The sequence below is a fragment of the Salmo trutta genome, chromosome 3 (genome assembly GCF_901001165.1).
Source record: "Salmo trutta chromosome 3, fSalTru1.1, whole genome shotgun sequence".
Classification (NCBI taxonomy): Eukaryota; Metazoa; Chordata; class Actinopteri; order Salmoniformes; family Salmonidae; genus Salmo; species Salmo trutta.
Window position 1 is genome coordinate 66676856 of NC_042959.1, and position 12646 is coordinate 66689501.

Consider the following 12646-nt stretch of genomic DNA (forward strand, 5'->3'; position numbering starts at 1 on the left):
AAAATTCCAGTATATTCAACTGTACTCAGTTGATATTGTAATGGTGAATATTATACCACGGGTATGACAAAACATTTATTTTTACTGTTCTAATTACGTTTGTAACCAGTTTATAATAGCAATAAGGCACCTCAGGGGTTTGTGGTATATGGCCAATATACCATGGCTGTATCCAGGCACTCCGCATTGCCTAAGAACAGCCCTTAGCCGTGGTATATTGGCCATATACAACACCCCCTCTGGCCTTATTGCTTAACTGTTGCTGTCCTCTTAGGTTGATGTGTTCATCTGCATATTTTGGGCTCTGACAGGTGGGCTTGGTGTTCTCTCTAACAGGTTGTGCTGAAGTCCTACGCTCTATGTATCCCTCCATGGTGTTTACTTAAACAGGGAAGGGAGTGGAGAGCAACAGTGGTCTGGTGGATAGGAAAATACTATTCTCCATGCACACAACACATTGCCATAGAGGCTATAGAATGGAAAGGAATACATGTTTAATCCACAGAGAATGAAAATGAATGCCTGTTTAATCCACAGAGAATGGAAAGGAATGCATGTTTAATCCATAGAGAATGGAAAGGAATGCATGTGTAATCCACAGAGAATGTAAATTAATACCTGTTTAATCCACAGAGAATGAAAATTAATTCATGTTTAATCCACAGAGAATGGAAAGGAATGCATGTTTAATCCATAGAGAATGGAAAGGAATGCATGTGTAATCCACAGAGAATGTAAATTAATACCTGTTTAATCCACAGAGAATGAAAATTAATTCATGTTTAATCCACAGAGAATGGAAAGGAATGCATGTTTAATCCACAGAGAATGTAAATTAATGCATGTTTAATCCACAGACAATGTAAATGAATGCATGTTTAATCCACAGAGAATGGAAAGGAATGCATGTTTAATCCACAGAAAATGGAAATTAATGCATTTTTATTCCACAGAGAATGGAAATTAATGCATGCTTAATCCACAGAGAATGTAAATTAATGCATGCTTAATCCATAGAGAACAGAAAGGAATGCATGTGTAATCCACAGAGAATGTAAATGAATGCCTGTTTAATCCACAGAGAATGTAAATTAATGCATGCTTAAACCACAGAGAATGTAAATGAATGCCTGTTTAATCCACAGAGAATGGAAAGGAATGCATGTTTAATCCACAGATAATGTATATTAATGCATGTTTAATCGACAGATAATGTAAGTGAATGCCTGTTTAATCCACAGAGAATGGAAAGGAATGCATGTTTATCCATGTATTCTATCCCTCCCATTATTTCTCTCTTCTTACAAATAATGACCTACTCCGATTCACACACGAACACACACTCTTTCTTGTGCCATCTCCCGTGTCACTCACAGCGTGCGCACACACACACACACACACACACACACACACACACACACACACACACACACACACACACACACACACACACACACACACTCTTAGCTGGCCCAGTGAACCGTGGAACCTCATGTCAGATACTGGCAGCTCCTAGACACAGTCTCTCTGCCTGCTCACCTGTGGTGAAGCTATACTCTCAGCAGCTGCTTTTATTTAATATTGGCCTAGATAAGTCTGGAAACATACAATGAGAAACTTTCTTCCAACCCACTGTGGAAGGGCCGCAGTAAGTACTGCCTTGGTGACAATGATAATCAAACTTTCATGTAAATAACGAATAGAATAACCACACACCCAAAACTGATTAGTGAAAGTGCTGGAGGCTCAGATGAATCTCGACTGAACGAAAGCTCAGCTACTATTAAAATACATTTGCATCTGACCGGAAGTGTGTAAGGACTTTTTCCTCTTTTTCCAGTACAGATAATAAAACAAAATGCTAAATAAATCAAGTTACTACTTTACCTGAATGTAAATCAATTGTGTATTTCTCTAAAAGTGACCATGTGTTGTGTTGATGTCTTCTTCTCTCACCTATCACTCTGTTTTAGGTGAAAGACACTGGCTGGGACATCTACAGCACAGAGTGTCTCTCTCTGTCTCTCTCTCTCTCTGTGTGGGTGGGTGGGTGGGTGTGTAATTGATGACACCAAATAAAAGATTTGGATGCACTTCCTCTGCTCTCTTTACATAAATCTACTTTTTAATAACTCAAAACAACCCAAGCTAAATGGCAATGGTACCAACAACTCTCCCTGCACTCTGGCAGTATTTAATCTCAGTGGAGACAAGATGACACACAGCATGATTTACTGTGATTAGATAGACAAGGGCAGAGATACTATAGATACTACAATCCCACAGTCGTTGAGAAAAGATGTGGTGTGTGTGTGTGATGCGAGGTTGTGATGGATACTCTTGAACTAACAGAGATCATTGTTGTTTTGTTTCTATATTTTGTCATGTAGGAAGTGATTGTCACAGACCAAGGAGCTCCTTTATTAGAATTTGCTTTGATTTTATACTAAATTTGAGCATATTAAAAAAGATTAGAAGATTGCTCACAAAATTATGAAATTATGTAAATACGAAAATATCAGTTTAAGCCTTACATTTTGTTGTATTGTTAATGAATGAATTGCCCTTGCGTGCCCCCAATAATCACAATTACCTCTACAGTGGCTGAAGCAGTGCCAGAAGAGGGTCAGTGTGTCCCCATGGGGCCTCCAGTCATAAACAGCAGCATGGCTGAGACAAGGATTCAGCGCATGACTGAGTGAGTATGAGAACCTCTCCTTTCACCTGACTTCACATTTGATTTGATTTCTTTGAATAGCTTTAAAGTGACGATAAACTGAAAAGTATTTATTAACTCTGAACAATTATGTTAATTATCTCATAAAAAGCCTAACTTGTGAAACAGAAACTACAACACTGTACACTGTATACAGCGGGCTAACTTCATTTCCATCCCTGCACATTCTGGCAACGGCAAACTTTAAAATGTTCAATACACTCAGCATTGTCTGCCTGTGGCCTCTCTATCCATCCACCCTCTTGTTGTCCTATCCATCGATCTATAGGTGCACATCAATATGGACATCACATCAGCCTGGTGTAGCTGTGGGAGAGGGGCCCATCACTCTGCTGTCTGCCCAGTGAGGTGGATGTTCAATAGGTAACCGATTTTAGCAGGTGCGTAATGTCTTCATGGCGCGGCAAACACAAATTTCCAAGACTGTGTCCCTCTCCTAACGCTGATATTTCTTATTCGTTTTTGAAGTTACAAGCCGGAAGCCTTGAACATAGACTGCTGACACCCTGTGGAAGCCATAAGAATTGCATCCAGGGAGCTAATTTTCAATATGACCTTTCTCTTGCATTTCTAAGAGGATGGTCTCTCTCTCAAAGACAATCGGTTGGTTTTTCTTTGTATTTTCTCCTACCACATCTATTGTGTTATATTCTCCTACATTATTTTAACATTTCTACAAACTTCAAAGTGTTTTCTTTCCAATGGTACCAATTATATACATATCCTGGCCTCAGGGCCTGAGCTACAGGCAGTTTACTTCGGGTATGTCATTCAGACAGGAATTGGAGAAGAAAGGGGCCTAGCCCTAAGAAGTTCATTGGCCAGGGGCACAACAATGTATTAATTAATGGTTGGATCAGAATCACCATTATAATCATTGGCAGGTACGGATAATTAAGTAAAAGCACAACTCCAAATCCTTATCTGTGTAGGGCTGGGCAGTATAGTTTTTTGCGATATACAGGTATTGATGCACGGACCTGTTTGGGTTTTTACTCTAACTTCTATAACGGTATTTGAATGTTTGGTTTGTTGAAATGTGATACGCAGTGTGTAACGTCCATTTTTATAGTTTACTTCGCTACTTGAGTCATCTCTCTCCACTCTCTCCATAAGGCTTTCCACGCAGACCTAGCCCCGCCCCGTCACTTAAGGAGCACATTTGTTTTTCCTTGTCCACGAGACACGTACAGACTGCATGGTCAATGCAGCAAACGCAACAATGTTGACAACAACGATGCAGTTCTCACTTTGCTTCTCAATATAAATCTAGTAGCATTCTATAATTACACTATTAGCTTGTGTTTCTTACATCTGCAAACAGCTAGTTTGTCTTTTCTTAGCAAGTTGTTCCTAAATCTTGTTAGCCGCTAATCTCTAGCTAGCTAATAAATGTACTGAGTAAGAGCAAGCGTAATTAGCTATACAGCCTGATAATACCAGTGATGGTGTAGACCTAAATCAGCAACAGTGTCTTCTAAATTAAAGAGGTAAACGCAAAGCAAGAATATGTTAGCTACATGAAGTAGCTAAGAGAAAAAATTCAATGTAGCCAAAGATAATAGGTCCCCTAGGAAACACATTACTTCCTACCCTGTCACAATAACTCCTCCCCTGCATTTTCATTCGTTGCTCACTTTTATATTCCAACTATAGAATTTCAATAGACATTATATTTCCATGATTCCAACAGTTAACCCAAGTGTTTTACTCTAAATCGCAAGTCAAATCGCAACATTTGGTTAAAAAGAAGGCCCTGATTGCTTGCCCATATCGTGCAGCCCTACGTGGCAGTGTAGAAATGATCTCAAATGCAGAAATGTATGACAATGATGACATTTTTGGGGGTTGAAGTTGAATTGAACAGTATAAAACAATCAGAATGGAGAAAGACCCATTGAAATCACTTAGGATGTATGTGTTAGGGTCACGCACCACTCATAAAGCTAATTTAGAACTTTTATTATTAAAAAACATAAAATACCGGCATTCTTTTTTTAAATAACGTGATATAATGTTTTGGCCATTTTGCCCAGGCCTATCTCAGTCCATGACTAATTTAGGAAAGGGCCAATTATAGCTAGCTGGCTAGCTAGCCATCAGAGGACAACAACACAACGAGATGCAACAGTTCAAGATTTTCTGTCAATGATTTATACTCTCAATGGGATTTCATAGGAGTGACGCCAAATCCAAGCTGTCCTTTTGGTGCGCCAGGACCATTCACATTTGAGCTCGCTCAGTTTAGCTCAACGCTGATTGGCAAATTTTTGTTATACTTTTTTTGTCAAGGCAGGCCAGATGCTCGCTGGCTTCCCTTGCCTTCAATGCCTGGGCGGCATCAATGTCATACTTATTTGGACCAGACAGCATCAGAAAGATGGCCAACACATAGAGAGACAGAGGGGCGCTGTTTCAATAAAGATAAATGAAATTATTATGAATTATTTTATGTTTTTTCATTTTTTATTTATTTGGGGAAGCCTGGCTTCCCTTGGCATCCATGAATGCACGCCACTGCTCAACGGTCACATGGAATTTGACTGTGGTCATGACAACAACCCTAGATGGTCTTGCCATAATACAAGTTATGGTATTAAATATATAAGATATTAATGTTAAAATACTGATACTGACAAATGTACAGATGTAGGATCGTCATTTGATCACTCTTTTGTTGATGAGAATTTTCCTGCAAAGCAGGAAATGCCAACTTGTAGTGTATTTGAGTTTTAAAAAGGCTTCTAAAGTGTGTAATTTCTACTTAGAAATGTCAGACTTGATATGCTCTAACGAAAAATGTATCAGCACCTACAAAAATGTCCATTAATTAAAATCCACATAATAATTCACATTTCCTTTGGCTGCAGGATTATTTTCCTGCTGTAGCAAACTGGCTCAAATTAAGATCCTACATCTGTACAGTATATCCTGTGTCAGGGATTTGTTATCAGAGGTGTTCTGTTACTAAATGAGCTTGCAGTCTGGCTAGAGAAGTCTCAAGTCTCATAAGGTTTTGTATTGTGTTGTGTTGTATTGTGTTGTGTTGCATTGTATTGTATTGTGTTGTATTGTATTGTGTTGCATTGTATTGTACTGTATTGTGTTGCATTTGTATTGTATTGTGTTGCATTGTATTGTATTATGTTGCAGTGTATTGTATTGTGTTGCATTGTACTATATTGTGTTACATTGTATTGTGTTGCATTGTATTGTATTGTGTTGCATTGTATTGTGTTGTATTGTCTAATAAACCTGCAATTAGTAGGGATTAGATTGATCTGAACAACGTGGGATCATTACATTTCCATAATGCTGCATACGGGAGTTTGGACCCACAGCACAGCGCAGCACATTAACACTCATTAACTACACAGTGAGGCTCGTGGCCTTGGGCAAGGTCTGGTGCTATCATTGTAGATGTAGGTCTTTGATCACTCTTTTGTTACTGAGAATGCAAACTTGTAGTGTATTTAAGGTTTAAAAAGGCTTCTAAAGTTTGTCATTTCCACTTTAAAATGTATCAACCCCTACAAAAAATGTCCATTCATAATAATCCACATAATAATGCACATTTCCTGTTACTGCAGGATTCTTTTCCAACTGTAGCAAACTGGCTCAAATTTAGATCCTACTGTACATCTTTAAGTGAATCTAATATCAACCTATAAAGACCAAATGTATAAACCACTTGTGTTGTATTTATGACCAGGACAAGCAGAGGGAATAACCACCATGCTAATGTATGTTTTGAATATATTTATCATGCTAATCCAATGATGATGAGAATGTTGGTTGGTGACTGACTGACTGACTGACTGACTGAAATTAAATTAAATGAAAGTCCTCACACACCAGGACTACAAAGCTGGGAATCCCTGTGTAAAACCATAGAGTCTCATCCTGCCAAGGCGCCTCTCTGGCATCCGGCCACAGAGGAAAATTACTCTCTGAATTCACATTGTTCTCGTTTGGATTTCTTCAATGATGATTAGTGGTTGGCTTTTGTGCAACTCTGGATAGGAAAAACCTGAGAGCCAACGGAGCCAAACTGATTCAATTATTATCTCACTGATAAAGAGGCAAACACTAAAGTTTGCCAATGAACAATGCTCCAAAATGCCCCGAGCCCCCTGAGCCAGCCCTCACAACAGACACATTTATCCCCCTGAGCCAGCCCTCACAACAGACACATTTATCCACAGTCTACAGCACAGGATTATTCAACAGTAATCCCTCCTGAATCCCCACCCAGATGCACCACCACTACAGAATACAAACCAGAGCATTAGAACAGGCAGAAGTTAAGAATAGAACGGTTTAAAGCTGTGTTCCATGCTGTGTGGCCCGCCCCTCATAGTCTGTCAATCATTTTGAATGTATTAAATTAATTGATGCAGACAGTCAATCAAGTCTTCTCTCCTGTGTGAAGACAGACAGTCAATGGAGACTAGCTAGCTGCAACAGGACTAAGGGGAGAGGGTGTTAGCCACATCAGTGTTGGTCAGGGATGTTAAAATATAGATATATGCACCTTCACATGTTTTTCATTCTGTGTTTTTCATTCTCTTTCCACAAACACAAGGCTCATAAGAGTTCATGAAAGTTAAGCTTCCCAGATGTGGCAATGAATGTTCCCATTCATAGTAATGGAATGACACCATACAGTAGCATGGAGGCTAGCTAGCCACATCAGGACTAAGTTATGGGGAGAGGGTGCTAGCCACATCAGGACTAAGTTATGGGGAGAGGGTGCTAGCCACATCAGGACTAAGTTATGGGGAGAGGGTGCTAGCCACATCAGGACTAAGTTATGGGGAGAGGGTGCTAGCCACATCAGGACTAAGTTATGGGGAGAGGGTGCTAGCCACATCAGGACTAAGTTATGGGGAGAGGGTGCTAGCCACATCAGGACTAAGTTATGGGGAGAGGGTGCTAGCCACATCAGGACTAAGTTATGGGGAGAGGGTGCTAGAGCATCAGGACTAAGTTATGGGGAGAGGGTGCTAGCCACATCAGGACTAAGTTATGGGGAGAGGGTGCTAGAGCATCAGGACTAAGTTATGGGGAGAGGGTTCTAGAGCATCAGGACTAAGTTATGGGGAGAGGGTGCTAGAGCATCAGGACTAAGTTATGGGGAGAGGGTGCTAGCCACATCAGGACTAAGTTATGGGGAGAGGGTGCTAGCCACATCAGGACTAAGTTATGGGGAGAGGGTGCTAGCCACATCAGGACTAAGTTATGGGGAGAGGGTTCTAGAGCATCATAGCCTACAGCAAGGTTTAAATGGTTATTGATATTCTACACAAAATAACATGTAAAGTGCCATTATTGTCACCATAAATGACTGCATTACTTTATGAAAACATGCATGGCATCATAAAGTCACAGATGTTACATTGACGACATTATAACCCAACTTTAAATAATGGATTCATAATCATGGTATGCTTATTCAATGGTTGCCACCAGAGATACCTGTCTGTCTGTCTTCACACAGGAGAGAGGACTTGATTGACTGTCTGTCTGTCTGTCTTCACACAGGAGAGAGGACTTGATTGACTGTCTGTCTGTCTTCACAGAGGAGAGAGGACTTGATTAACTGTCTGTCTGTCTTCACACAGAACACAGGACTTGATTGACGGTCTGTCTGTCTGTCTTCACACAGGAGAGAGGACTTGATTAACTGTCTGTCTGTCTTCACACAGGAGAGAGGACTTGATTGACTGTCTGTCTGTCTTCACACAGGAGAGAGGACTTGATTGACTGTCTGTCTGTCTGTCTGTCTTCACACAGGAGAAAGGACTTGATTAACTGTCTGTCTGTCTTCACACAGGAGAGAGGACTTGATTGACTGTCTGTCTGTCTTCACACAGGAGAGAGGACTTGATTGACTGTCTGCCTGCCTGTCTTCACACAGGAGAGAGGACTTGATTGTCTGTCGGTCTGTCTGTCTCTGTCTCAGTCTTCAAGTAGCAGGGAGAAGCAATTCAAGTAGCTGGGAGAAGTAATTCAAGTAGCTCCAGAGCTTGCATACACCGACACACCATCATGCAACCACACACATGCACACACACGCGGATGCATGCACACACACACACAGACTTCACCTGTCCATAGGTATGACAGAGGGTTTCTGAGGTCAGGGTGTCCCCTTCCTCTCTTTCCTCCTCTTCATCAGTGCAGGACTCAAATCCATCCATGTAATAATACACCTCTGCAGTCTGAGGGTCCTCTGGGATCTCTACACACACACACACACACACACACACACACACACACACACACACACACACACAGAGAGAGAGAGAGAGAGATACACACACACACACGCACACACACACACACCCACACAGATACACACACAGTGGGGAACAAACAAAACAAAATAAGTGACGCAGTGTAGGGAGAATACAGAGAGATGGATCATGGATAATACAAGCCTGATTGGTTCAAAACACTGAAGCAAAGATAACGCAAGACTAACACTATGGGGGCCATTTTCTTCATGGAGAACAGTATTGAAATGTAGGGTGTAGATCATTTTCCCTCTCCAGAGCACGTTGGACGACACACATATACTCTCTCTACCTCTCTCTCTACCTCTCTCTACCTCTCTCTACCTCTCTCTACCTCTCACTCTCACTTTCTTTCTCTGAGATATTTCCAGCAGTTGTGTGCTGGTGTGGGTTGGGGGAGTGTTGGGGAACAGCTGTGGTGGATGTCTGTGCTACTGGGAACATCCATCTCTTGAACACTTCCATTTTCTCACTTAGTGCTCTGCACCTGAGCACCAGCCTGTCCAGGGACTCCTCTCCACGGAGTGAAGTAGCGAGGGAGGGAGGAAGAGAAAGGGTGCGGAGAAAGAACAAGAGAAAGAGATAGTAAAAGAAGAGAGTGACAGCTGTATGGCGTTGAGTTACTTTTGCAGCAGCTTACTGTCTGCCTGAATGAGAGGGAAACGGGTAGAGAGAGAGTGAGAGAAGAGAGATAGAGACAGAAAATAGAAAGACAGAGAGCACTGAGGAGCAAGACAGAGAAAGAAAATGTGTGGAAGAGAGTGGAAATCATTTTCATTTCATTTTCAATAATTGTCTCTTTCCTATCTACCACAGAAGCCTGTAATATACAGTGTTGACTGGTATTGGAAACAAAAGTTCAATTTCAAACCGGGACTATCTCCAATATAAATCTGTACACTTTCCAAAGACTTATCCTTAATCCTTCAAGACAAAACCATATCTTCTGAGAAATATGGCCACTAAAAATGGGGGAAGCAGATAAAGAAACAGAGGGAATGAAATGGAGATAAAGAGACAGAGGGAATGATATGGAGATAAAGACACAGAGGGACTAAAATGGAGATAAAGAGACAGGAGGAATGAAATGGAGATAAAGTGACAGAAGGAATGAAATGGAGATAAACAGACAGAAGGAATGAAATGGAGATAAAGCGACAGAAGGAATGAAATGGAGATAAAGAGACAGGAATGAAATGGAGATTGTCACGCCCTGACCTGAGAGAGCCTTTTTATGTCTCTATTTAGGTTTGGTCAGGGTGTGATTTGGGTGGGCATTCTATGTCCCTTTTTCTATGTGTTTGCATTTCTTTGTTTGGCCGGGTGTGGTTCTCAATCAGGGACAGCTGTCTATCGTTGTCTCTGATTGGGAGCCATACTTAGGCAGCCTGTTTTTCCGTTGGGGTTTGTGGGTAGTTATTTTCCTGTTTAGTTCTTGATAACCTGACAGAACTGTTGCTAGTCGTTTTTGTTTATTTTGTAAAGTGTTCATTCTTTCTATTACATTTTTACATTTTACATTTTAGTCATTTAGCAGACGCTCTTATCCAGAGCGACTTACAGTAGTGAATGCATACATTTCATACATTTTTTTTCCTGATGAATACATTCTCCGCTGCACCTTGGTCCCATCCTTTCAACGGCTGTTACAGAACTACCCATCAACCAGGGACAAAGCAGCGTGGCCAGGAGAGAAAGCCCCAAGATTTTTTTTGGGGGGGGCACACGGGACGGTTGGCGGAGCCGAGGATGGAACCAGAGCCAGTCGGGGTGAAAGTGGAGGTGAGTGAAGGGAGCGAAGCAGAGACGGTGAAGGAGTTGATGGGGAGATTGGAGGAGAGAGCTATGAGAGAGCTGCTGTGTTGGTGCATGAGGCACGACATTCGCCCTACGGAGCGTGTCCTCAAATTGATATCACCTGAGTCAGCTCTCCATACTCGTCCTGAGGTGCGTGCTAGCCGTCTGGTGAAGACTGTGCCAGCCCCACGCACCAGGCCTCCTGTGCGCCTCGCCAGCCCTGCACGTCTTGTGCCAGCTTGGCGCTCCAGACCTCCAGTGCGCCTCCACAGCCCAGTGAGTCCTGCGCCCGCTCCACGCACGGTTTCCCCAGTTCGCCTGGAGAACCCAGTGCGGCTTGAGCCAACTCCCCGTGCTTACCGTGGCGAGCATTTCACTGGTCAGGCCCCGTGCTATGAGGTGATGCGCACAGTGTCGAGGCCGAGCATCCACAGGCCGGTGTGCTCGGTGCCAGCGTCCCGCATTTGCCGGGGGGAAGCGGGCACCCAGCCAGTACGGGTGGTGCCAGTCCTGCGCTCGAGACCGCCAGTGCGCCTTCACGGCCCAGTGTATCCGGTGCCTGCTCCTAGAGCCAGGTCTCCTGCAAGTCTCCCCAGCCTGGTGAGTCCTGTGCCTGCTCCCAGAGCCAGGCCTCCTGCATGTCTCCCCAGCCTGGTGAGTCCTGTGCCTACTCCCAGAGCCAGGCCTCCTGCATGTCTCCCCAGCCTGGTGCGTCCTGAGCCAGAGTCGCCCACCTGTCCGGCGCAGCCAGAGTCGCCCGCCTGTCCGGCGCTGCCAGAGTCACCCTCCAGTCCAGGGCCCGCGGCAAGGGACCCCGCTCTAGAGGCGCCACCAAAGTGGGGTGAGCCAGTGGTGGAGTGGGGTCTGCGTCCCACTCCAGAGCCACCACCGCGGAGAAATGCCCACCCAGACCCTCCCCTATAGGTTCAGGTTTTGCGGCCAAAGTCCGCACCTTTGGGGGTGGGGGGGGGGTACTGTCACGCCCTGACCTGAGAGAGCCTTTTTATGTCTCTATTTAGGTTTGGTCAGGGTGTGATTTGGGTGGGCATTCTATGTCACTTTTTCTATGTGTTTGCATTTCTTTGTTTTGGCCGGGTCCCAATCAGGGACAGCTGTCTATCGTTGTCTCTGATTGGGAGCCATACTTAGGCAGCCTGTTTTTCCATTGGGGTTTGTGGGTAGTTATTTTCCTGTTTAGTTCTTGATAACCTGACAGAACTGTTGCTAGTCGTTTTTGTTTATTTTGTAAAGTGTTCATTCTTTCTATTAAAAGTCAAGATGAATACATTCTCCGCTGCACCTTGGTCCCATCCTTTCAACGGCTGTTACAGAGAGAAAGAGACAGAAGGAATGAAATGGAGATAAAGCGACAGAAGGAATGAAATGGAGATAAAGAGACAGAGGGAATGAAATGGAGATGAAGAGACAGGGATGAAATGGAGATAAAGAGACAGGAATGAAATTGAGATAAAGAGACAGGAATGAAATGGAGATAAAGAGACAGGAATGAAATGGAGATAAAGAGTCAGGGAATTAAATTGAGATAAAGAGGCAGAGAGAGGGAATGAAATGGAGAAAAAAAAACAAGCGGTCTCTAAAAATGGACCAAAGTATCATAAAGGAACCAGGTAAATAATGATGTCTCAGTCAAGTCATACGACTACAGTACACTAGTACAACACAACACCCTGATTACATCACACAAACTATAAGCCTCCTAAAAGCCTTCCCTTTTGTGGCTTTCTTAGAGTGAGTCCAACTGAGCCTGAAGCAGATCAGATCAGTGACCTATGACCAGGCATCCCACAGTCCA

At 43.0% G+C, this 12646-nt stretch overlaps 1 pseudogene; it reads right to left on the reverse strand.

The window, feature by feature from the left end:
* The window catches only part of LOC115165859 (serine/threonine-protein kinase Nek11-like), an 80763-nt pseudogene that overhangs the window by 23434 nt on the left and 44683 nt on the right, over positions 1 to 12646 (reverse strand).